The sequence below is a fragment of the Bombus vosnesenskii genome, unplaced genomic scaffold, assembly GCF_011952255.1.
Source record: "Bombus vosnesenskii isolate JDL3184/JDL3185 unplaced genomic scaffold, Bvos_JDL3184-5_v1.1 scf7180000013309, whole genome shotgun sequence".
NCBI classification, from domain to species: domain Eukaryota; kingdom Metazoa; phylum Arthropoda; class Insecta; order Hymenoptera; family Apidae; genus Bombus; species Bombus vosnesenskii.
The window spans coordinates 17,340-40,860 of NW_022882958.1; the positions used below are offsets into that span (position 1 = coordinate 17,340).

The 23,521-nt window shown below is 33.1% G+C and overlaps 1 protein-coding gene across 1 annotated transcript in view; it reads left to right on the plus strand.

The window, feature by feature from the left end:
* LOC117234793 (synaptotagmin-6) overlaps window positions 1–23,521 on the plus strand; it is a 92,152-nt gene continuing 68,631 nt past the window's right edge. The window contains exon 1 of the mRNA XM_033496332.1: window positions 1–449. The gene's annotated coding sequence lies outside the window, so the exon portion shown is untranslated. The remainder of the gene's footprint in view (window positions 450–23,521) is intronic.

Below are 23,521 nucleotides of genomic sequence, written 5' to 3' on the forward strand. Positions count from 1 at the left end.
GCCGTGATGCGAGCAGCAACTGTTTCGCATTTCGAGTAACTCGCTAGCTCGTTTATCGATACGGTTAATAAATTTTTCGCAAATTCACAAAATCAATCTATAAACTGTTCTCATTTCAATTCGTTTCAAAGTAAACAAGTCGGAAGAACTTTTTTATTAATTAATTTTACTCGTGATTAAAAGACGTGTTTATTATTTCTCTTTTTACTTTTCATTTGTTTCTTCTTTTATTCCTCTTTTCTGAGAAATTGAACGACCGAGTGGGAACTAATTGTGAAATCGTAGAATAGTGTTTGGGATTTCCTTACTGAAAGAGTTGCCTAGGACTCAATTTTCGTAAAAGGATTTATATGCGCGTTCGTGCACATTGACAAACGGATTCAACATCGGCGCGTTCCTGCGATTTCGTTAACCATTTGCCGCCCCTGGAGTCTCTACGAATTGTAACTGTGGGTATAATTCATTTTTAAAACGTACAAGCCGTTTGAAATAATTGTAAACTAGCGACATAGTAGATAAAATTCTTATAAATCATACTCAATCACGCAATGTATAATCAATACAACGCATTGTATAACGATCAACCTTCGATTGTTTCGATTTGTAGTCTATTTATTACGTAAAATTAAGAAACCATACAATCTCTAAGACTGGCATTACATTAAATAAAAGTTGTAATTATTAAACATACACGAAGTGGACTTTGTTTCTTATAATTCCTATAATTTCGTTTCATAAATAAAATTTGTCTGTTTTTCAAGAACGTATCTCTTCTACAGTTCTTCAAGCATAAACATCCAAGTATGTCGTTGTTGTTGTTGTTATGTCCTGAGGCAATTCTCGCGCGATCGTATGAACTACGCAAGTAATTGCGCTCGAGAGTGGCAGCTGTATTTTGAAATACAAGCACTAGTTGGTTACCTCTCTCAATCATCCGATCGTTATAGGAAATAGCAATGCGTTGTGAAGATAGCCGATACCGATGGCACAAAAGCTTACCAAGTTGAACTGGGCGATATTCCGATAACAAACCGTGGTTTGAGGAAAATTTTCACGCGAATCAATACTGCTTATCGAGCTCGCTGTGTAAACGGTTCTAATCGCAAGTCACAGCTTTCCGAAGGGTAAATTCTAGGGTAAATTCTAATACGCGGGAAAAAAGTGTTATTGTCCCATTGAGGCGTTCATGTTTTTTTAAATTGTTTTCACTTATCACGTAAAATTTCTCTTTTTGTCATGCATGCAGACAGTTTATAACAACATTTCAATTTGTCTCACTCTATTTGTAATTTCGTAGCACACAGTACCTATATAAAACGGGGGTGAATATTTGGAAATTTTAATATTGGCGAGATAACAGGATACGATTCAGATATCGCACATTTTTATGAAATTCTTCGAGGTTTTCGGCGTGCCATTGCTATGTAATGAGATCAATAAAATGCTTTCTAAAGTCATTATTAGATTTTGAGAATTAATATTGAATTTCGGGTAAATAACTTTTGCGAATGCTGAAATATTTATTTATGATGATACAATTTAAATTATTTTATTGAAATAATTTGGGCAGATTAGAATTTTAATATTTTAATTGTTTGTAAATGTTTATCTTTTTTATTATTTCATTTGTTTAGAAAACAAACGTAGGCATCACCGCAAAGGAAAAATATTTCGTCATAAAATGAGATAATTCATGAAACATGTTGATCGCGATGACAGTATTACTAATTTCCTTATCGACATTTAATACTTTTACTATGCAAAATAAATATATTACATTCGAAAGCAAAATAATATAAAATTCAAATAATAAAGATTGCCAGTAGTTTATATTATTTTATCTTGAATGCTCGGCAAAAGCTTTCACTATCGTGAAAGATAGAACGGTAATATGTAGAATATGTCGAAATGTCAACGAAGTTGCATAACAGATAATTTGCATATTGTATTTCCGCGGATTTTAATTTCTGATGTTTCTAGAGCAAATGTAAACTTCGCGAAGCCCAAAGATTCTGGAATTTATCATCGTGAAATTCCATAAAAAAGTAACTAACGACTAATGCAAATTGAATTTTTTCACAACTGACATATTAACATCATTTTAGATTTGTTCGTCGCTGCGAAACCTTTTCCCCTTTTTTTTTCCTAGTTCAGGCCCTACAGATATTGGACAGATTTTCAACGAAATATTAAGTAAACCATTGCCATTCCACGAGAAATTTAATACTGAAATTCTGAAGTTATTTCATGAATCTATTAAAGTCAAGATACTCGTTACTTCATTGTGCACTGTGTTATTAATATAGAATTGTTTTAAAGCGAAATATTGTTATAAAGTGAAAATACTATGACAAAGACAAATCTCGATACGCATTTTGTGGAGAAACAGCATGTACAGAGAGGAAATAAAATTTGAAGAAGCTATGATAAATTAGTTTACGTTGCGAGTTTCCAACGCAATTATAAGTTTTTGAATATGGGTATATAAAAATCTAGTTTGACGTTATTTCTTTCTTTCTGTTTTGCTTCCTCTCTGTTTAATATAATATTTAATACGCATTACTTTGAAACACGACATCGTTTCATAAATCATTATTTTCACCGACAAAGTTATTAATCAGGAAATTTTCTTTGATTTTATTTTAACAACTCTGATTTTTCTCCCTTCTTTCCTTTTCTTATAAACTGAAGTTAGATTTTCCAATCACGTTAGATGAAATTTGAAATTACGTATCTCAGAATTAGAAATTTCTCGCGGGAAATATTTCTTGTGAAGATGAAATCATAAAATCAGTGTCCCTTCTGGCACACATACAATATTCTTCTCTCAACAGTGATTTATCACCGACTCTAGTCATTTGTCACAGTCTAGTCATTCTGATATAACGACAAAATATAAGGACGTAAATGGTTCGAAGGCCGGTTTAACGTTTCAAGTGACGGAAGGAAAATCAGATTGTATTTGTTATCTCACGATATGTAAAGCTGTATAATATTAAACACAAAATATCTCAAATTGTATCGTACCGGTGTTAAATTTCTCAAATGTTTTGGACACCTTTATCACATTTCGTATTTCCAATTTTACTTCTATATTGAATATAGATAGGTCTAATAGCTTTTTCTTTATTGTGGCAATAACATGTACGTTGAGTGAAAAAAAAAAGAAAATTCTTCAACATCGTGTCTTTTTATTGCATAAAATGAAAGATGGCTTTATGGAGCATTCGACTGTTCATACGATAAATTCCTTTATTTACAACGTAGAATGTATCTGACTTTTTATTACGTTGTAATTAATGATTAATTAAGATGATTAATTAAGTGATTCGTGGACATACATGTTTAGATAAAGAATAGGTATAATATTCGCATAAATATTATACAGGTTTTACATCAACAAATTTATGAATATTTCCGTGCTATTTATTTGAAAATAAATTCGGGAATAAGGAATTTCGTGAATTAACAGAATTCCGCCAATTTTATGAGATCTCTTTACGAGGAATAAAAATAGGGCGCTAATAAGTATTGATCTCTGTGATTAATCAATCAAATTATCGAGAAATGCAGCAAAATTAAATTTGCACTCACTTTTATCTCGTCGTTCACAGAATTCGCAATTAGAAATTTCAATAAACCTCGTTAAAAAACATTATCGAATAACAGTCTCGTTATAAGTTGCTTCAACAGTTATTGCCATTTCTGTTAACGGCGCAACAAGGGCCGGTCTCCTCTATTTTATTGCTCCTTTTTTATGCTTTTAATTTACAAAAGTTAAATGCCAATGTAATTTCACTATAAAATCACTTTAATAACAATTGTTAAATCGAAAGATTATAGAAATGTTTCGTATAAAAGCGTTCAAGTTTAAAATTATTACGTAATTATCTTTTACGCCAACTCTAGCAACGTTTTCACATTTTTTTCACCATCCATGGATGAGCAATGATCTGTGTAATTGATGTACGTCATGTACAGCGTGAGTTGCAGTTGACACCGGAAAAAAAACGAGCGGTATTGGTCATATAAAAGAGAAAATGAAAAAAAAAAAGATACATTTTATTTCTCTTCTTTTTCATGTCTGTGAATCAAATCTTGTTTCCATTTTCAGGTGAATTTTCGTGGAAAGATCAAACGCATAATTACCACATGGAACGACGGACTATCGAGAAGAAACAATATCTACAAATTGATTTGCTCGATTTGTTAATACGATTGCGTGAAATGATTTAATTAAACCCGAACGATTGACGGGTAAATGTCAGATAATTTCGTGTCATTCAGATTTTATAGCCCGCCTGTTTCGAACTGTTTCATAGCTGATTGCGGTTATTTGTTACATCAGTGATTATTTACAACAAGAGCATTATTACTGCGAATTAACAACAATAAAATTTGTCTTTTGAAGTCGATATCAATTTTATGAAATTAATTAATTATTTAATTAATTTTACTTCTTAACTTTATTATTTAGATGTCAGTGAAGTAGAAGTTAGAGAGTTAGAGAGTGAAGTATGAAAGAAACAGTGACGATCAAATTGACTGTAATAATGGCTTAGTTGTTATGTTCAATTCTTCTCACTTAAGTATTTCTCTTCTGGGCAAAGAACTTTTTCTCTGTAATTTAACTCTCATAATTACTGGCTATGTCGACCCTTTAACCATAAAATATTGGATGTTTAAGCATAAAGTGAACTTATACTAGGTTCTCCATCAAAGAAAACCGCCTATTTTTATCAATCACTTGGAAAGCAACGAGCAGAAGTATTGCCGGAGTTACTTTTATTTCTTTTCATTTTTGGCAAAGTTCCGATATTTTATCAGAGAACAGAATGGTTTTGCTTGAATTCAATAAGAGTCGCTTGAGAATTTTCGACATCGAAAAAATCGGAATAGGTTCGACTTGATAGGAAATATCGAAGGGTAGAAAAATGAGCAGAATTAGTTAAAAAAAATTAATCAAATTCCTTACTATTGGTTTATTCCTTAAGTCCGAAATCCGGCGAAGTTATATTTTAAATATTAGACAAATTTTATCGAAGAAAAGATTATTTCACGGCATCAGCTTTCTTTATAAGATAGATACTTTTAGGGATTGTTTTTTTTTTTTTTTTTTCTTAAAGATTACTCTCCTTTTGAATTTCAATTGGATTCTTACACGTGTGATATTTTAACCTTTGTCTGATCATAAAAATGTCATGTTTATTCTAAAAGACGAGCAAAGGATGCAGTTTATATTCCTACGTTGATTTTAACCGATGAAACTTTAACTTCAACCGATAATTTTAGAACGCTTAGGCAGCATCCCGAAGTGTTCCTAAACATATTACGTTTTATTTAGCCAAGACCTCCTTTGGGAGCAGGTTGCCCTCTAGCAATCTCGAGTAGTTTATAATCGTCGCTAAGCATCCATATTTGTCATTTAGCATCGTTACATGAAACTAACGTAACCTATAATAAATATGAAGGAGTGTGTGAATTTTTCTGTAATTCTGGATTCGAGTGCCGTATTTACATTTTCTACGTATGCATATGACAAGAGTAAGGTTTGTCTTGTTTACATTTAAAGATTATAAATACGAGAATCGAGTTATTTGACATTAACTATGCCAACTCAAAAAAAAAAAAGATCATTTTTAAAGCTTTAAATTAACAGTTTTCTTTTTACTTAAGTTGAAAAATGATCGGTTTCTTATAGAATTTTTTGTTTCTTGAAAAATCGAAGTACTTGCGAGACACATCGTATAGTAGTTCGCTCCATTTTTCATGCAATTCGAAATTCATCGTTGCTCATAAATGAATAAGGCTTTGCATCGAATATTATGAAAATGAGAGAATTATCGAAAAAGCTAAGTGAAATGAACAATTGGCGGTGAATTTAATGGGCTTCCATTCCTGGTACACGGAGTTCGCGTTAATGGCACGGCGTTGGTAAAAATTCGTTGTCGTTATCCAGAATTGCATGGTCACGATCGTATCAATTTTGCATAAAAAGCACAATTTCGCCTCTCTTTCTATTGCTATTATACGCTGTGGCAAATTAATTTTGAAATTGCAGTAACATTTAATTATTTCCTTAAAAATTGTTACGTGTATAATACCGTATAAATACAAAATGCGAGAAGAAATCAACGTTGATGTAAAAGTAGTTTGAAGCGCACGTTACGAATAATTAAAATTTAAGAGAACGTTTTATTTCACTTGGGTGACATACAGCACACGTGCAATGCTGACTTTAGCTCGTATCTCTAGTCGTGACTCGAATTAGCTGGTAGGTATCGCCTAGAGATTATGTGAGATTATGTGATGCAAAGTAAAATATTAAAGACATGCACGGATAAGGCAAATTCTAAAACAACGATCCATGTCATTTGCAAGCTGCAAAAGAGAGTTCTTACGAGGCAAGTCGCGTTGAATGAAAGTTTCATCGAATACGTTCAGGTTCAGCGTTTAACGATTCGTTTGTTCCATTTGAACGCAGTAATACTGTAAAGCAGAACAAAGGTTATGTAAAATATGATTTTTTCGCGAGAGGAAACGAATCTACATATTGTCAAATTCAGTTAAGTAAAATACGATTCGATTTAAATTGAAAACGGACGAATCTGAACGTCTTCTGCGAACCTGTTTGTGATACAATTGAAACAAAAAGAGGTTAAAGAAGTTCGTTTATAAGAGAAATCCGGCAGTTTAGCTTTTTTCGGAATTATCAGTAGAAAGAATAATTGGAACGATCACGGGATCAAGTGCAGAGGTGGAAACATTAATAACTCGAATACTTTTACAACAGTTGATACATATATTGGAAGTCAATCGTTGCGATAGATACGTACTTACACGTAGACGTATTTTAGTGTGGGATTGAATTTCATCGTAACCGTTGTCAAGCTCGAGAACATCGGTCAATCTTACGAACCACGGCACTTTGGCAAACGATACGGTTGTTCTTCGGAGACAATATGTTGTCAACGTCGTCTAAAATTGATACATGATATGATACATACACAATGTGATACACAATATGATACATGTAACTGTCGAGAAAATTAAAAGCTAGTGGAATAGCTAGATTAATATGTTTAACCAACAAGTAGATGTTCAGTATCATCTTTATGGGAATTAAGATATTATCACCGGCATTATTAACGTCGAGGATCGATAAGGCTTAAATGTCTGACAGTTTCCTGCCTCTTTCCCTTTCATTCTTCTTACTTTTTCAGTCACCGATCTTGCGAGTATCAGCGATGAGTGTTGGGCAAAATTTTATTTACGTATTAAATAATAAATAACAAATTAAATAACAAATTAAATTTCAGCTGCGAATAAGAATTTAATTTCTTATTTAAATAAAAATCATTTAAACTATGCCAAAAATAATTTATTTATTATTTCTTACTCGGAAATGAAATTTTATTTTTCATTTGGTTTTATCTTATCTATTTTACTTTGTACACTGAAAAAATCGCGAAATTAATATAGTCATTTTTTATTTTATTTTATTTTAATTTAGTTATTTTGATTTTAATATTACTTGCTTTTCGAACAAGTTGTCCGGAAGTTTATTTGATTTTGGGTGCATTCATCATAGCTAAATGTTAACGCTATTTAAATATTAACGCTATAAACCGCATAAGTGCGTGAGCACCTTGTGGAAGTGGAGTCCTTTTATTCTTCTTTATTCTAATTTATTATTAAATATACAACGACAATAACTCAAAACGTAATTGATACGAGGTTGAAACGTGATAGTTTAGAGTTTGGACGTTTGATTTTTCTTAACTTTCTTAATAACGTCGTGTTACGAGGGTGCGTTCGACTTCTATTACTGAACATTTGGCAGATTGTCGTGTTGTTGCAAACTTGCAAATTTCGCCCAACCACAGATATTGTAGTCTAGAAATCGACAGTAACTACTGTTAACAACATCAAGTATAGCGATTTATGATGTTATTAATGGGATTTGTACTATTGTTCAGTTGACAAAGTTGTAGGCAATGTTTCTCTAAAGTCTGTGTAGATTTTGGGGGTTTAATATCGAGAAAGCTCGACTAATGCAATTAACAAGCAAAATATATTTTAGTCGTTTTATTTTCCATGAAATGTAAATAAGTCGTATTTTCCTTAGCCGAAGCTCGAGCTGTTAAACTAAAAAAAAAATAATAAATTTTATTAATATCTAGTCTGTACGTAATTACATATTTATTACATTAAGAGAAAGGAAGATCGTGCTTCGAACTACAATGCGCGTTTTTTTTTTTGCATTGATATTTCGATACAACAGATAATTATATTTAGAATAATACAAAATAAAACGGCTTACCGAAGAACTATTACGGAAATTTGTTGTACCACGTTGAACGAATAGTTTTGAATCGAAGTAAAAAGAATAACGATGCTCGATACTGTCCTCTCATTTCCGAAGTACATAATTCTTATTCGGGAAGTTTCATCCGCTCTGCACACTTTCGTGTTCTTTGTCGGCGAGAGATACGTAGTTAGGAAGGCACTTCAATTTCTTGAAACTTTCCCAAGGGTAAAGTATACGATGTATTCTATTCGTTCTCAGTTCTTGTGGTAATCCTTCTGAAATAGTACTTAATCCCACTGTGCAGTTGCTCGCATAACTTGCAACTTTATGCAAGAACCTCCCTGTGGCTTTTGTTATTTACAATGATGAAATCGCCATAAATGCCATTTTCCCGCCATAAATCCCGCTTTGAATGAATTAACCATTTAGAAGACATTTTGTTAAATAATTATATTTCCAACATGTGTATCCACAATTACAATAAGTAAATAGTTGCTTCTGCTATATCTTTTTATTTAAAATAGGATATTCTTAATGCTAATTGATAGAACTATTTATGAGTTTCATTACAGCCTTCGTTTCATATTAGAACAAAGGTATGAAAACAATTCTAAGAAATATTAAAATTAAGAAATTTTGCGATTAAAAGTATTTTTTTCTTAATATTCAATCCAGTCGTTTCATCATTTTCAAAGATTCGTTATATATCTTAGTTTATAAATCCACTCATTAATTACCCTTCATATCAAAGATCTTATTTACTCGTTGGAATATTGCGATTAAACATACATCAACGTTCATGATTAAGTCGCAAGTTTCCGTTTTTCTTTAATTGGCGAATTTTATCGATTGATATAAAGGCATAAACTATCATACAGGAACGTCTTTCTTATTTCGCTGTACAAACAAATGTATTTTAATAACTCGTTATCGCAGTTTCTTTTTACAATCAAGTCGATTAAGCGACACAAAAGAAAAACCGATAAACTCGATTAAGGGACCGTTGTGCTATTTCCGGGCCAGAGTGGATGAACTATCCGAAAATAGAATGTTGTAAAAGCTTTTATAATTTTGTAATACTCTGACTAAATCTTCCATTGTCTCGTCCAATTAATATCTGGGCAAAATTTGTCGTTCCAATTTTAAAACGGAAAAATATAAAATCGAAAGTCTGATAAAAAATATGTGCAAGCGTCACGTTTATGTCAAAAGAATCATAGAATTTTATACTTTTTTCACATTTTTAATATACATATCCGTGTATACCTATATTAAAAAGATTCCATCTCGTGGAAGTAGACAATTGAGTATACAAACAATTTTTTAACGCAAATATTAAAATACAGCTGTTAAAAACATAAATGCACAGCAATGGATTTTTTGTTAGATTTTCTACACTTGTTAGATTTTCTACATGACTCGGAAAATATTTTCATAAAAACGCTGCAGAACATTTTAATTCGAGGAGAAGATATGTAGTTCGTACATTCTAAACCGATTACGTGCAGTACTTTCATAAGTTTACGGTATCTCGATTTATATTGAGAGTGCCAAATGCAGTCGAAGCAACTCTGAACGTTAATCGGTGTGCGACAGTCACGTCCAAATTCTCAACGATCGATATGCAAATCAAAGATGCAAAAACCACACATAAACGTTATTCTTAATATTCTTCGGTATTATCCCAAAATCTGTGTCCCTTAGATTCCTATCCGAATCTATTAGCTTATTACACATCCTACGGTTGGTTTTCGTGTATAATTAGATCTGATCCTTCTATAGTGCCTCTAATTACGTGTTATACTTTAACGTCATTTGCAGGGCAAACTCTAAGCCACGTGTTAGCTCAAAAGCTGTTCCTTACAGAAGTTAATCTATCATGCTTGTCGTAAACAATGCAAATAGAAATTGTCGATTCCATCCTCGTCCTTGCCTAGACCATCCATTAATTTTTCGTAACTTCGATCGAGTCGAGGAGGCTGTTTACAGGAGCAGGACTATTTACACAGCCTGCCTCATTGGTATTCAATGATCACAGTCGTAGAAGCTGTCGCCCACACGTTATCCATCCACTATTGTTGTGATACTCGTTTCTTTCAAATCGGTAAAAATATATCTGGCAAAAGAAACTTTCTTATTAGCAAAAATTCATTTTATTTCTTCTACATATACGACAAGCTGGAAATCATTGCGGCGTAAATTAAAATTTTGAGAAAATTTTTTTATTTAATCACGTAGTACCGTAGTACCGTAGTACCTTTTCATGATGTGATGAAATATAAGGAATTGTTTATAACGATAAGTACAGAATACTATTTTATAAAAGATAAACGTAAAAATGGAACGATTTAAATCACTATGATTCTCAGCCAACCATGTAACATATAGATATTTATATATATTTTTCGATGACGGGATCTAAAATTTACAATTAATTAGTTCGTTACACGAGCATGAAACGAATTGGCAGTTCGGTTGAATATCGCATTTGGTCGAATCGTCGTCTCGTTTTTGCCCCTTGTAACTGTCTAAGTTACACTTGAGAGACAAAGGAAAGGGAGAAATTTCACGTATATACGCGGGTGATTTCAAATTGGATCGAAGTTCATTCACCTGGTTCTTATAATTAAACTGTTAACGACAGTAACTTATGGATTAATGAAAATGATTATAGCAAATTTGAATCACATTAACAGGTATCGATGCGACGAATATCGATTAGAGTGACGGATTTAGACTGCAAATTCCCAAATGCCAAGAAGTTACCGAATTAACTTAACGGGTTGATTGGTTTAATCAGCTACTGATAGACTGATACGCCTCTGATCGATATCTTATTCCACGGAACTACTTGTAGGTTTATTCGATGAATTAGATGACAGAAATAAGCTAAAATGATGTCCGATGTATCCTGTTATAACAATTGTTTGTATTGATTTCTGTATATTCTCAAGCGGTCGAGAGATTTTGCGCTTTTTTTTATTTTTTATGTCCATCTATGCTATATGTAAAATATGTAATTTATTAAATATAATTAATGGCAATCTATTAATTAAATTAACGAAGTTTATTTGGTTTTGATTGAATTAGGAAAGGCATGGCTTTGAGGATTTTCAATATCGAAGAAAAATCTGGAAAACGATTTCGTCTTCAACTATTATGAACGATTTTTGTTACAAGTCATTCGAGTCGGTTCAGAAACTTCTAATTTTTTTTTTTTTTTTTTTTTGAAGATAATTTATGGCATGTTATTGATTAAATTCACTAAGTATTGCAGGATTTTGATTGAAGTAGAGAGAACATGGCCTTGAGGATTAATTTCTTAATTTTAATTGAGAAAAGAGGTAGGAAAATTGTTTCATTCTTAACTATTTCAAATAAATTTTTAGGATAAGTCATTGAATTTGTTTTAAGAATTTCCAACATACTCTTTGATGTGTGTACGATAAATAATCAATACATTCTAATTAACGTCTTGCATATTCGGTATACTTACTCCCAATAGTAGATGTTTGTATTATAACTTGCGAATTGATAGCAGACTATCGATCGAGGTATTTACAGATTTAATTGGTTTCAAGGAAACCAACGTACTGATTTTATTAACGTTACCAACAACGTAATTCGATATTTAAACACTTATCAATGTGTAAATATGTGTTTCCAACGAAATAGTTAATTTTCAAAGTAGTGTAATTACCTGTGCAATTAAAATTCGTGTTAATAGTTTGAGAGCAAGTGGAAATTCCGTCTATTAGCAATTAAGTCAAACTTAGATCCGATGAGAATACACAAAATTCGTGGAAAGAAAGGCTCTTAAAGTATTTCTTTCAATGAAACATGCTTTGAATAAAATGAAAAAAATGTCGATTTCGTCCCTTGACTTTTACGTAGTATCAGTTATACATCATATATTTTTTCGTTTCATATTCTTACGCTCGTATTTTTTCCTACGACCATTTCCCATCATGTTCCATGAGAGAAACGTCTTGTTATTTCATCTTTCTAAACATATTAAAGCTAAATAGCTAGAAAATTCTCTTTTCAGATAGTTGAACTGTATATGGATTTAATTACAAAAGTATTACAATTTCAGTGAAATTTAGTATACCTTTGTCGAGTACTTTTAATTTATTTAACATTTCATATTTGAGACAGAATTAGAAGCCAATGAATGTAAAATAGAAGAATTTTTATTCGCATCATAGTGAACATCGTGTTTGATCACTTTCTATGTATCTGTTTTTTGGGGGTTGTTCGTATTCGGCGCGCATCCAGTTTGTTCTCTATCGGGAAACTGATTACACAACGCGTTAATTACAGAGTGATAACAGTGAACGAACTTTCGATGTATTCGACTGAAACGTACCCGAGACACATCGATGCTTGATTACCTGTCTTTGTGTTTGTAGACGGCTGATAGTTCGTTTCGTAAGTTCATCTGCCGAATACCGTAATTGCATTAATTATATCTCGCGAACACCTCACTGATAACGCGTCGCTCGTTAAGAGTAAAATATTGTAATACGTTTGATACAATAGCTGTACATACAATAAAAGCGAAGACTCTAATTAGGACAAACTTAGACATCTGAGTCTTGAGACATCACTGTCTCGTATTCGCTTTCATTACGTCATTTGCTTAGAGAATGGTTTCTAGGAAAAAGGACGATAAAGAGGAGGAAAGAAAAGAAGTTCCAAAGGATAAGAAAAGAGAATAAAGGAGAGAAAGAGAGTTGATGACAAGACGAGTATGAAGAATGGGAACGTAAAAATGAAGAAGAGAAAGGATAATAAGCAAGGAGAGAGGATAATGAAAATATGGAAAAATTAAAAAATAATAGAACAAGGAAATTGATATCTTTGAAAATAATAAAGATATAACAGAAGATAGAAGATAGATAAAGTTGAAATCTATAAAAAGTCTATGTCAAATGTCAACTGAAATCTGTAATTTCATCTGCAGATCAATTAGCGTCGTGTTTTACTCGCAAATTTCTAATTTTCGAAGTTCGTGTTTCTTCTTATTCGATTACAGTCGTCGGCTTTCAACCCCTCGCCACGGTTCGTTTTCTGGGAATCAAACTCGGTTATTCGGAATTGAAACGTGTCCTCCATTCTTTTGCCTCTTTTTCGTGTAACGAGGCGGCGCATGTTCACCCTGAAAAGTCCTTGTTAAACGACAACACAGAAATACCGATTTGATTGATTGCTCGGCTTGATTAATTGATTACAAAATCGATCAACTCTGGCTAGAACAACAAACAAAAGTTATTTGCCGCGTTAACGCGTAGTATTTCGTCAGATGACTTACTTTATCAAGATATAAAAATTCGGCATAACAGTATCGTTAAGTGCGCGAATTATATTGGACACAAAAGATGATTTTCTAGTTTTTCTTGATGCTTTCCTTAAAAGAAATATCTGCTGTATCGCGTACTAGGGTTAGATGTTCGCCTACATTTTCAGTTTTTGAAATAAAGTGAAAAATGTAAGCAACAAATGGTGCGTCTTAGGTGTCCTTTTCACTTTCATCGTTCTTCAAACATATTTAAATGTTTAGAATGCAATAACAATACATATCATTTTATTCGGGGCAGTATATTGTATCGATAGCTGTTACTGTAAAAGCACAAAACATCCGCAAAGTTGAGAACTTGCAATTTCTTTTTCAGAATTGATTTTTTCGGAAATTGTTGGTTCTGGGGAAAAAACGTTTCGCAAATTTGTGTTTGATTCACAAAAGTCTACAAAAATTGTCTATCGGAGGTTGCAAAATTAGATACGTTGTGAACAGTGTAATTATTCATCGAGCCAATTCAGGTTTCAAGGATTCTGGTTCTGGTTTCAAGGGTTGAAACGGATTTTTACATTTCTCTGCATATATCGAACGAGTGAAACATATCTGGCAAAGAATATTTGAATAATAAAAAGAAAATTTGAAAAAAGGTAAAAATGAACAAAGATAATTAAATTATAGTTTCCGTTACAAATAAAATTAAAGTACGCAAGTTCGAGGATGCATGTGACGAGATCAATTGCACGTCATGATTAGATCAAAAATCAAATTAGTCTCGTAGTTTGTTGTCGCTTATCATTGTTTGTCGCGGTTTTGATGGGACAGATAGCCTGGAATTTCGGCGACGAGAGACAGCTGAGGTGATTGATATATTGCTAAATCGATTAATGCACTTGGGCAGCAGGCGTGTTAGCCCAGGTTTATCCTTCATGAAGTTCCAAGAGAAACGGCTAAGTGGATAGGTACATACTCAGTGTAGCTATCGGCTCGACACTTATGATGGAGATAAACTCCCCGTTCTGAAACACCATTAATCCGAGGAAGAGAATGATCTGGCATCTCGCGAATGAGCCGCGGTATTTCGAAGACATTCTGTATGAAGCGTATTCCATGACACACGGAATATCAGTATTCCACCTTTTGCAATTCTAATTTGAAAATTTCCTTATATCATTTTTATGTTGTATAAATTATAGTCGCGAAGAAGTTAATGCGCTCAACAAGAAATTAATGTCTGCTAACGTAATGCGCCGTGAAAGCATCAGAGAACATTTTATCGATTTTTAAACAATTTCCTAGAAATCCTTAACGGGATGAAAAAGGTTAAAGTTCGAATATCACCGATGAAATCTTCGAATTCCATTTACGAAGCTTTAAGCGCATAGATGAATCTTGAAGAAGAATTCCGCTTTTATTATTCTATCATACGTTTATTATAATGTCAAAACGAAACAAATTTTAATTAAGGAACGAAGACACTATTCGTAATACCAATAGTTAAGACAATAATAAAAAGATTCTAATTTGATTTTAACGCTATCCTTCGTACTCTCAATCGTGCTACGCTACAATCGTGCGACATTTGCCAATAGATTCTCCTGTTCACGCAGGAGTTGCGTTTTTAAGATGTCCTTAAAACGTTCCATTTCCTTCGGATTCTTCATTGTACAACGTATGAAAAGGGCTTGAAAGTCGAAGGAATTTTCTTCAACATCATTGCACAGTCGCCCAAAAATTTACTACTTTATTTGCTGCGATAGATTCTTTTTCTCTACAAAGCTCAGTCTATCGAAAATTTAGAAATACGTATCGTTTCTAGTTATTCTAATTTTGTCGAAACCGATATCTTCGATACCGGCGAAAGACCGGGAATTTACTTGTTTCTTTGGTCGTCCGAAAGTTTCGTCCTTAGTTTGGTATACGTGTATAGGTATTCCACGAGGGATGGATTTCGGAATGGATGGTCTTACTTGTAAAAGAATCGTTCTCTTTTCGTCGTAGTAAGAAACTTTTCGACTTTACGGATTCATCACGGTGCAGGATTAAGGCGGGATTAAAAAAATATTCAGCGTAGAAAGTTTGTATAACGTAAGAAATTATGTTGACGACGAATGATGAAATATTTAGCATATTTAAAATTGATAATTTAAACTCTAACGTAGTCGAAATGATTAACTTCGTTTACATTTCAATTGAGAAAATATATGGAGGAAATAATGTAATGCTAGTCGTTGCTTGGAAGATCGTTTCGTCTTTTGTCATTAAACGATTTCTTAAGTTTGAAGAAAAATATGAAATAATCTTTATTAATATATAACACACGATTTATTGTTTCATATGTTGTTATCTATCGAAAGAGGGGCGAAAGTGGGATATGAAAATTGGATTTAAAATTAATTTTAAATTTAATTATTACATAATAATTAATCTCACTTTGCATCAGAAACCTCTGCACACACATGTCGGCAGAATTTCTTCGTTTCGAGATTGAGTTACGAGATAAAGTGTGGCTGGGATATCCAGAAAGAAATTAGATTTACTTCGTCGTGTACACACGAGTCTCATATCTTTAGAAATCCGTAACTTTTGATAAATCAAGAACTTTCTACCCTCGTACCCATAGCTCTGATTTTTCTCATCATTTGCTTTCAAGACACGCTATCGAAACGATCAGACCCGCTATCGATCGCCGAATTACCGATGGAAATGATATTGTTCTTTCTAGAATTCTTCAGAACCCAGCCACTCCTACATTCTAACGAATTTTGCTATTGAAACGAACAAATCGTGCCTCTGTTTCTCATCTCAAATAGTCTGTTCTTTGGAACAAGAAAAGAAAGAGGAAGAAAAAGGTTAAAGGAAGTTTTATGATAAAACTGCAAGGAATATCATATGTAAGAATATCAAGAAATATTTTCCATTTTTTAACAGAATATAAAGTAGAGATAAATGATATTGATACATCCTTTTTTAAATGCCTTTGCATACTGTAATGGTCTTTTTTTAATGCATACTGATTTTTCGATGCATCAACTACTAACTGTTTAATTACTGTGCTGTAACTTTGAATAGGAAATGCGGCAAATTTCAGTTTGATTTTTTCTTCCATTTAATTAGCAAAAACCTTAAAATTCACTAACATAGAGACTTGGCATGTTGGAACGAAGAAATTTGAATTTAAAGCTCAAAATTCGTTCGGGGAATTTTAAAAGTCTCAAGTAGGAAGAATTCGATTTTGCCTTGTTTGTTTAAAAAGCAAGTACCTTATATGACATACGTTAGAATGATTCGGACGTAACTTTAACTTTTGAAGATATAATATACGGAAGACGCTATGGAGAAGCTATGTGTTTTCGAGTTATAAATAATTTTACTTTCAAGTGGTGGAAAGGAAAGGAAATAAAGCCAAAGGAAATAACGAGATCAATGAAATCTCTATTTAAATCTCTCGAGAAACTTCTTGTCGATACTTCTTGTCAAAGTAGGCGAAAGCTGGTCACTAGAATACAAAAGAAATTGAAATAAAATAACAAAATGAAGTCGAATAAACGCCTAACAAAATACAAACGAATAACAAACTCTATTTTTGTATCTATAATAATTTCTGTGCAACATCTCAGTTGTATAGAAAATTGATTATAGTTGAACGTTGGTCGTCTTCCGATGAGATATCCCGTCTTTGAGTTTCATCAGTTCGTGAGTTTCTTTAAATAACGCTAATGCTCGGACAACTGTCGAGAAATCCTCTAATCTTGGTATCTTCTGACAGAGAATCCCGTGCTCGAGAGTACCTTTCTCATCCTCCATCTTGATTTTCAGTCACGTTGCGAATACGTAATGAGTCGATCCCTCTTAATAAGTAGTTTCCCGGTGCAAAATTGAGCGGTGTATAGCGACTGTGATATCGAAATTAAATTCTCCGGAGGAATATTAATATTTTGAATATTTTTGTAACTGTAGTTATTCAGTCACCACGGCGTTCCGTGATCCAACTCCAGTGGCGAGCGAGAGGCGGCAGTCCCTGTTCGTGCTAGATTTCGACATCTCCAATTGATGAAAGTGCAATCTTGGTTTGTAAATTGGTTCCTTAGCTCTTTGTGTTCTTTGTTAGGAAGTGTAAAGTAGTTAGACTTTAAAATGAAGATAAAATATTTAATCCCATATCACTGCGAAACTATGGTTCTGACAACGTCTCCAACGTTAGTCCGGATTCGACTATCATGGCAAAAGTATTATAGTTTGGAAACCATAAAAAAATAGTTTTCGGAAGTGAAATTAGCTCAAATGAAGATTAACTTGATTTTGAACTGTTGAAAAATGAGGTGAATTATATTCAAGAATGCATATTGGTGAATGCTTTATAAATTATCATACAAAAAGAAATACAGAAATTAATATTATAAAATCATATTTTCAAATATTAAAAAATATTATATTCCAATAATTTATCTATATTTACAATTGTTTTTTTACTTTTTGTAAGTTAATTTGAATATAAAATCATTTTACGCTAGCTGTAAGACACGCGTCACGTATAAGCTAAATCACCCGGAGTAGCTGCTACGCCCGACCGAAAAAGTCCTCGAGTGCAAAGAGTTAAGTTATCTTTCCCGTCGATCATTTCTTAAGAATATAGAGTATGATAAAAACATGAAGTACGTGTACGTTATATTGAGAAATCATATAAATTATATAAGTATTACTGTATCGGCACATAAAAACATCCATTCTAACTCTTGTCGTTTTTAAATCTTCTCTTTTTTCTGAAAAATAGTATATTTTGTATGTAGTATATTTTTAATTTTATTCCGGTCTTATAGTTGTTCTAGTAATACAATATCTTATATATATGTAGTAAATTAATAATAATTTTAATAATGCAACAAAAGGGTTCATTTTAGGATTCATTTAGGGTTCTTTGAAGATTGTCATTAGAATCGCAGATACCACTGAATTAAAGTTACGTATGTTTGTAGAAGATCCGTGTCACGATCCGTTATATTATACTACTCTGAACATGCTCCTGTCAGAGTAGATGTTATAAACCCATGATCCGGGCAGTGTTTCGTACGTTAGGTACGTGTTTTGATTCAGAGATGTTCCTTGCTCAAATTTTCTTTTATGCACAAGTCGTCGCACATGCAATTCTATAACGACACTTGCACAAGTTAAATACATGTACAATATAGACATTTACGTTCCCTATAACCGCGTCTTTACATTTCTCAGAATAATAAATTTCTCATCAATTCGCTTCATCTCTTAACGTTATTACTTCTTGAAATAATTTCTTCCGTTCAAATTGTTTAATTACTTTAAATCTAATATAATCTCGGTGATTGGATATTCTGTCCTCCCAATCAATTCCACATCGGTACTATTTTTCCACTTAATTTGGGACTTGAATGAAAAGTATTGATAACATTAGTTATATATCAAATTTCAGTCGTGCGGACAAAATTTTAGTTAATTTGCGCACACCATATAGCAGCGCCAATGTTAATTATCATCCACTAAGTTTCTTCCTTGGTGTAATTTTTTAATTTCTCGAGATGTTTAATCGGGGGAATTGAACCGGGGGAAGACAGAGGGGATCCAGCCTTCGGAATGGATTATTCGAGATCGAAGGACCGGGCGTGAGCGGCCACAGTAATTAACGAAGGATCAATACATCTTACTTTACGCGCTTGCAGATACCACCTCGACGAGGCAAGGACGGAAATCTCGAGGGAGTAATCATTTCTTTCGCGGACGATTAAATATCTGAATGGAGTAGAACGTGGAATCGAGATTAGGCAAAATAATCAAAGACGGCTGTCCCTCTGTTCCCAGCTTCCATGCTTCCATTAATTTTACTCTGTTTGGCTCGTTTACTCTCGCTCAGAAACTCACTTGCGTCACGCGAAAATCATACCTTTTCCCTAGCACTTGGCTTGTTAAAATACTTCTAATCGGTAATTATAGAGAAATCCTAAAATAGCAAATGGCAAGTTCCCCTAATTAATCCCATAATACCGATTACCGTGGCATAGTTAACACGAAGCCAAATTTTAGGATAGTAATTTTCATAATTAAGAAAAAAATGAGAAATTCTTTACCCCTTGATAATAATAGAAATGCCCATTTCCTTAGGGTCATTGACTCTATTATAGAATTAGATATAATTAGTCTATCTGTATCTACTTCAGCTATGAGAAAACATAATATTACACGAACAGCCGTGAACAGAACTGAATATCACGATTATTGTCCACCGCAAAGTAAACATCCACTCTAAATTGTGACTGCGGTTTGTGGCAACGATACAATGAATTTCAATTTACGACAACACGACAATTGATTCGTGTTGGTAGTACGATAGTTAATTCAATATCATTAACGCAGAAGGCAATGGAATCTTTATTTGCATAATTTATTTTTCTCCAGTTATTATATACGTCGAATTTTTACAAACAATCGTTAAACCATTGTAATTAAAAATAGCTTTAAAACAGCAATCGCGCGATAATTTAATTGGACGAATGGAAAAAATCTGTAAAAGTTTTAACTCGTATCGACAGTCTTTTCCTGTGCATATTTCCACGATCCAAAATACCGTTTGGGAAGCCTTTCATCGAAACAATTTCGTGATTGTTTCCATAACTTTGTAACGATGTGAATTTCAACTTGCCGCGTATTTTCCGCGAACACATTTTATTCTAACTGGTGCGTGTTACGTTTCCTACACTTTTAATTTTCAATTTATTCGTATCAGACGCGATCGATTTATTGGCTTCATCCATTTCATGTAGGAAGAACACGTTTATTTATATATGTTAGGAAATCTGAAACTTTGAATTAGCCACTCTCGTCCGCGAAACGCAAGTTCGGTTATCCCTCGCTATAAAAGCAGCTTTATGATCGAACTGCGTAAATATCAAGCTAAATTGGTTTTGATTACCCTCGCGATAAAATTGACATTGACGTCGAAGCCTCGGAGAAAACGTTAGAAACGTCGGTGACAGAAACGATTCATCGCCTGACATAATCGGCCATTGATAAATTAATGTTTCAAACATTTCTCGATTAGCGCCTTTAGTCTTTTTCTCGTGTTTAACTTGTAAGCCGTTAATTCGTAGTTGGTGCAACTTTTCTTTCTAGATTTGTGTATCTATTTGTGTGTCTGTTGTTACTTTCACGTTGACCTGTATGAATTCGATTGCGATGCAATCGACCGTGCAAATCGTTATTTCCGTGACGGTTCAATTTCCAACAAGGATGAACGTTTTTTGTGACGATGAACAAATCTCGTCTGCTTTTCCCTGATGGAGCGAAATCACACGTTATTGTGCACTACCGAACACGTGTACGTGATTTTATTCGCGGAATTACATTTTAGAGAATAATTGTGATATTTAGTTCTTTTGTTCGCGCTCGTATGGAGTTACACAATAATAAATACAATAAACAAAAAATATAAATAGATAAATTACTCGTATTAATGAATTAAACCAAACAAGAATGAACTTTACTCAACGCTCTAATTACCAAACAAATAATTTTCATACAGAGCTTATTGCTATATCATTAAAATTTTACATATGTGCTACACATAGATTACTATAAAATTTTATACCAAACTCGCTCGGTTTTTTAGTAGTATGTAAATCAATATCAAATGTGTATCGTCGAAAATTTCTAGGTTCAAGATTTTCTAATATTCTATCAATGATAAGGATATCATTATTAAGGATAATAATCGTGCGTTTATTTTGTGAAATATTTTTTCGTGGTTTATTCACATGCGATTTCTTCAAAGAGAATCTAATAAATATATAGATGCTTTTAAATGAAAGGCTTGCAATATGCAGACACGTGGAATTATTTTCTTCGTACAACAGAGTTACACTCACGTTCGTATATATTATTCATAAAAGAAGAAATCTAATGAATATGGATGATGCATTTGGGAAATAAAATTCTTTTCCCACAGAAAAATGAAATGTTCGCCTATTTGTGAATAGCCAAAGACAAAAGAAGTTAAGAATATCGCCATATTATCCCTGAACAATAACCTTCTCACTTTTCGTCTCCACTCGGTGCATTTACTTTCACCGTTGTCTTATTGCATTTTTAATTATCACAGGCCACCTCGTGTTGTTTGAATATTACGTTGGCGTCGAACAAAGAAACGACTGATGGAAAATTTTTATTTCGCGCTTCAAAGTACACATATTCAGTTTCAAATGAAATTTAACATTTCAGATATATTCTATGTGGGCAATTAATTATGCCACTCAATCATTTAAAATCTAATCCAATAAATGCTTATATGATTATTTAAATACACTTTTTAATTATTATAAAACCCTATTAAGTATTACTTCAATAAAGAGCTCATTCCGACATTTAAAGAGGAATGAAAGACGGAAAGAAATTAACACGAAGCGAAACAGTTGGGTATTTTATAAATCTTACAAGAAAAAGATTATGTTTCTTCGATGATTATCTTGAACGTTTACGTCTCCTGATTCTTTCTTCATCTCCATCCTTTTTCCACGTTGTAATTCCTGTTTGTGATATGTATCGTAATAAATGTTCTTGCAAATATTTTGCCATCAAAGTTGGCAAGAACCTCGACCATTCTTTTTCATTAAGTCGAGAATCTCGTTGATGCTCAATTTCGACCAATCCCTTTCGATCACGTTTCTCCAATTTCTCCCCTGAAGAAATTGTCTTCAGAAAGAACGTGTCTTGCGCAATCGCGTGTATACATTTCTTTATTTCTTGCAATTCTAACAAGATTATAATCCGATAGGCATCGTCTGCATGGTACGCGTATCTAAATTCAAACGAATCTCATGAATTTGTTAAAACTGTCTTAAAACTGTCAGGAATATCGAGCTTCGATTAATCGCCGCTCTTGCGCAGTGAATATTAATCACGTTTATGAAAACGCAGAGGAGAAGGTAGATTAAAATTCACATACTCTATCAAAAGAAGAGGAGAACGCAGATAAGATAGATTAAAATTCACATATTCTAGCAAAATTGATCGTTCTTAGTGTAATTCTATCTTTGAAAAGATTAAGCCATATGGCTATGTCGGCACTATACGGTGAAACTGCATTTATATGATCGAAGGTCATATACATATGGCAGGAATCTATGTTCAAACTGATTATTCTCGCTATCTATATTTTCTCTTTCAAATAATAGGATTTATAGTTATGTTCAGACAAACATTTTCATCAGCAAGAATTAGCCTAATTCCGATGAATTACTGTCCTGATTCTACTGTCCATTTTTACTGTATTTTTACTATATTTTTAAAAGACAGTAGCTTTTTGCTATCTATATTTTCTGGGAACATTTTGACATGGAAAGATTCGAGTTATTCGATAGCATCCAAACTCAATTTCCACTTACTTTCATAACACAGTGATAGAGTCGCATATCCATAGATATAGTTTAATTTGGCGTATCATAAATGACATTGAACTTCTCTTGCAGCCCCTATGCAATAATTTCCCTTGCTTGGCCTTAAAAATAGAGAGTTGAGCACATTCGAAAATATGCATATTAACAACTGAAAATAGGTCAGCCCGTATTTGTGTAGCCCCACATCCTATCGATTTCACCAGCTTCTCATTTGTTAACAATTTGCATCCGTGTGTATCACAAATACTGAAGTTATCTCACCGCGTAAAATATTTCACTTTTGGAGAACAATATTTTGGAAAATCGAAACGTGTTTTGATCAATCAATCAACAGCTTTACGTGACAAGTGAAAAGGTAGGATGATTGCGTACGATTCATTGATCATGTTAGCATTGTAATATGCTTCGCGATAGCGAAGAAGTGACTATGTAATCACCGCCTCGATGTAAACGTGAAAACGCGGCCAATTAAAGGATTAATCGATGAGAGGA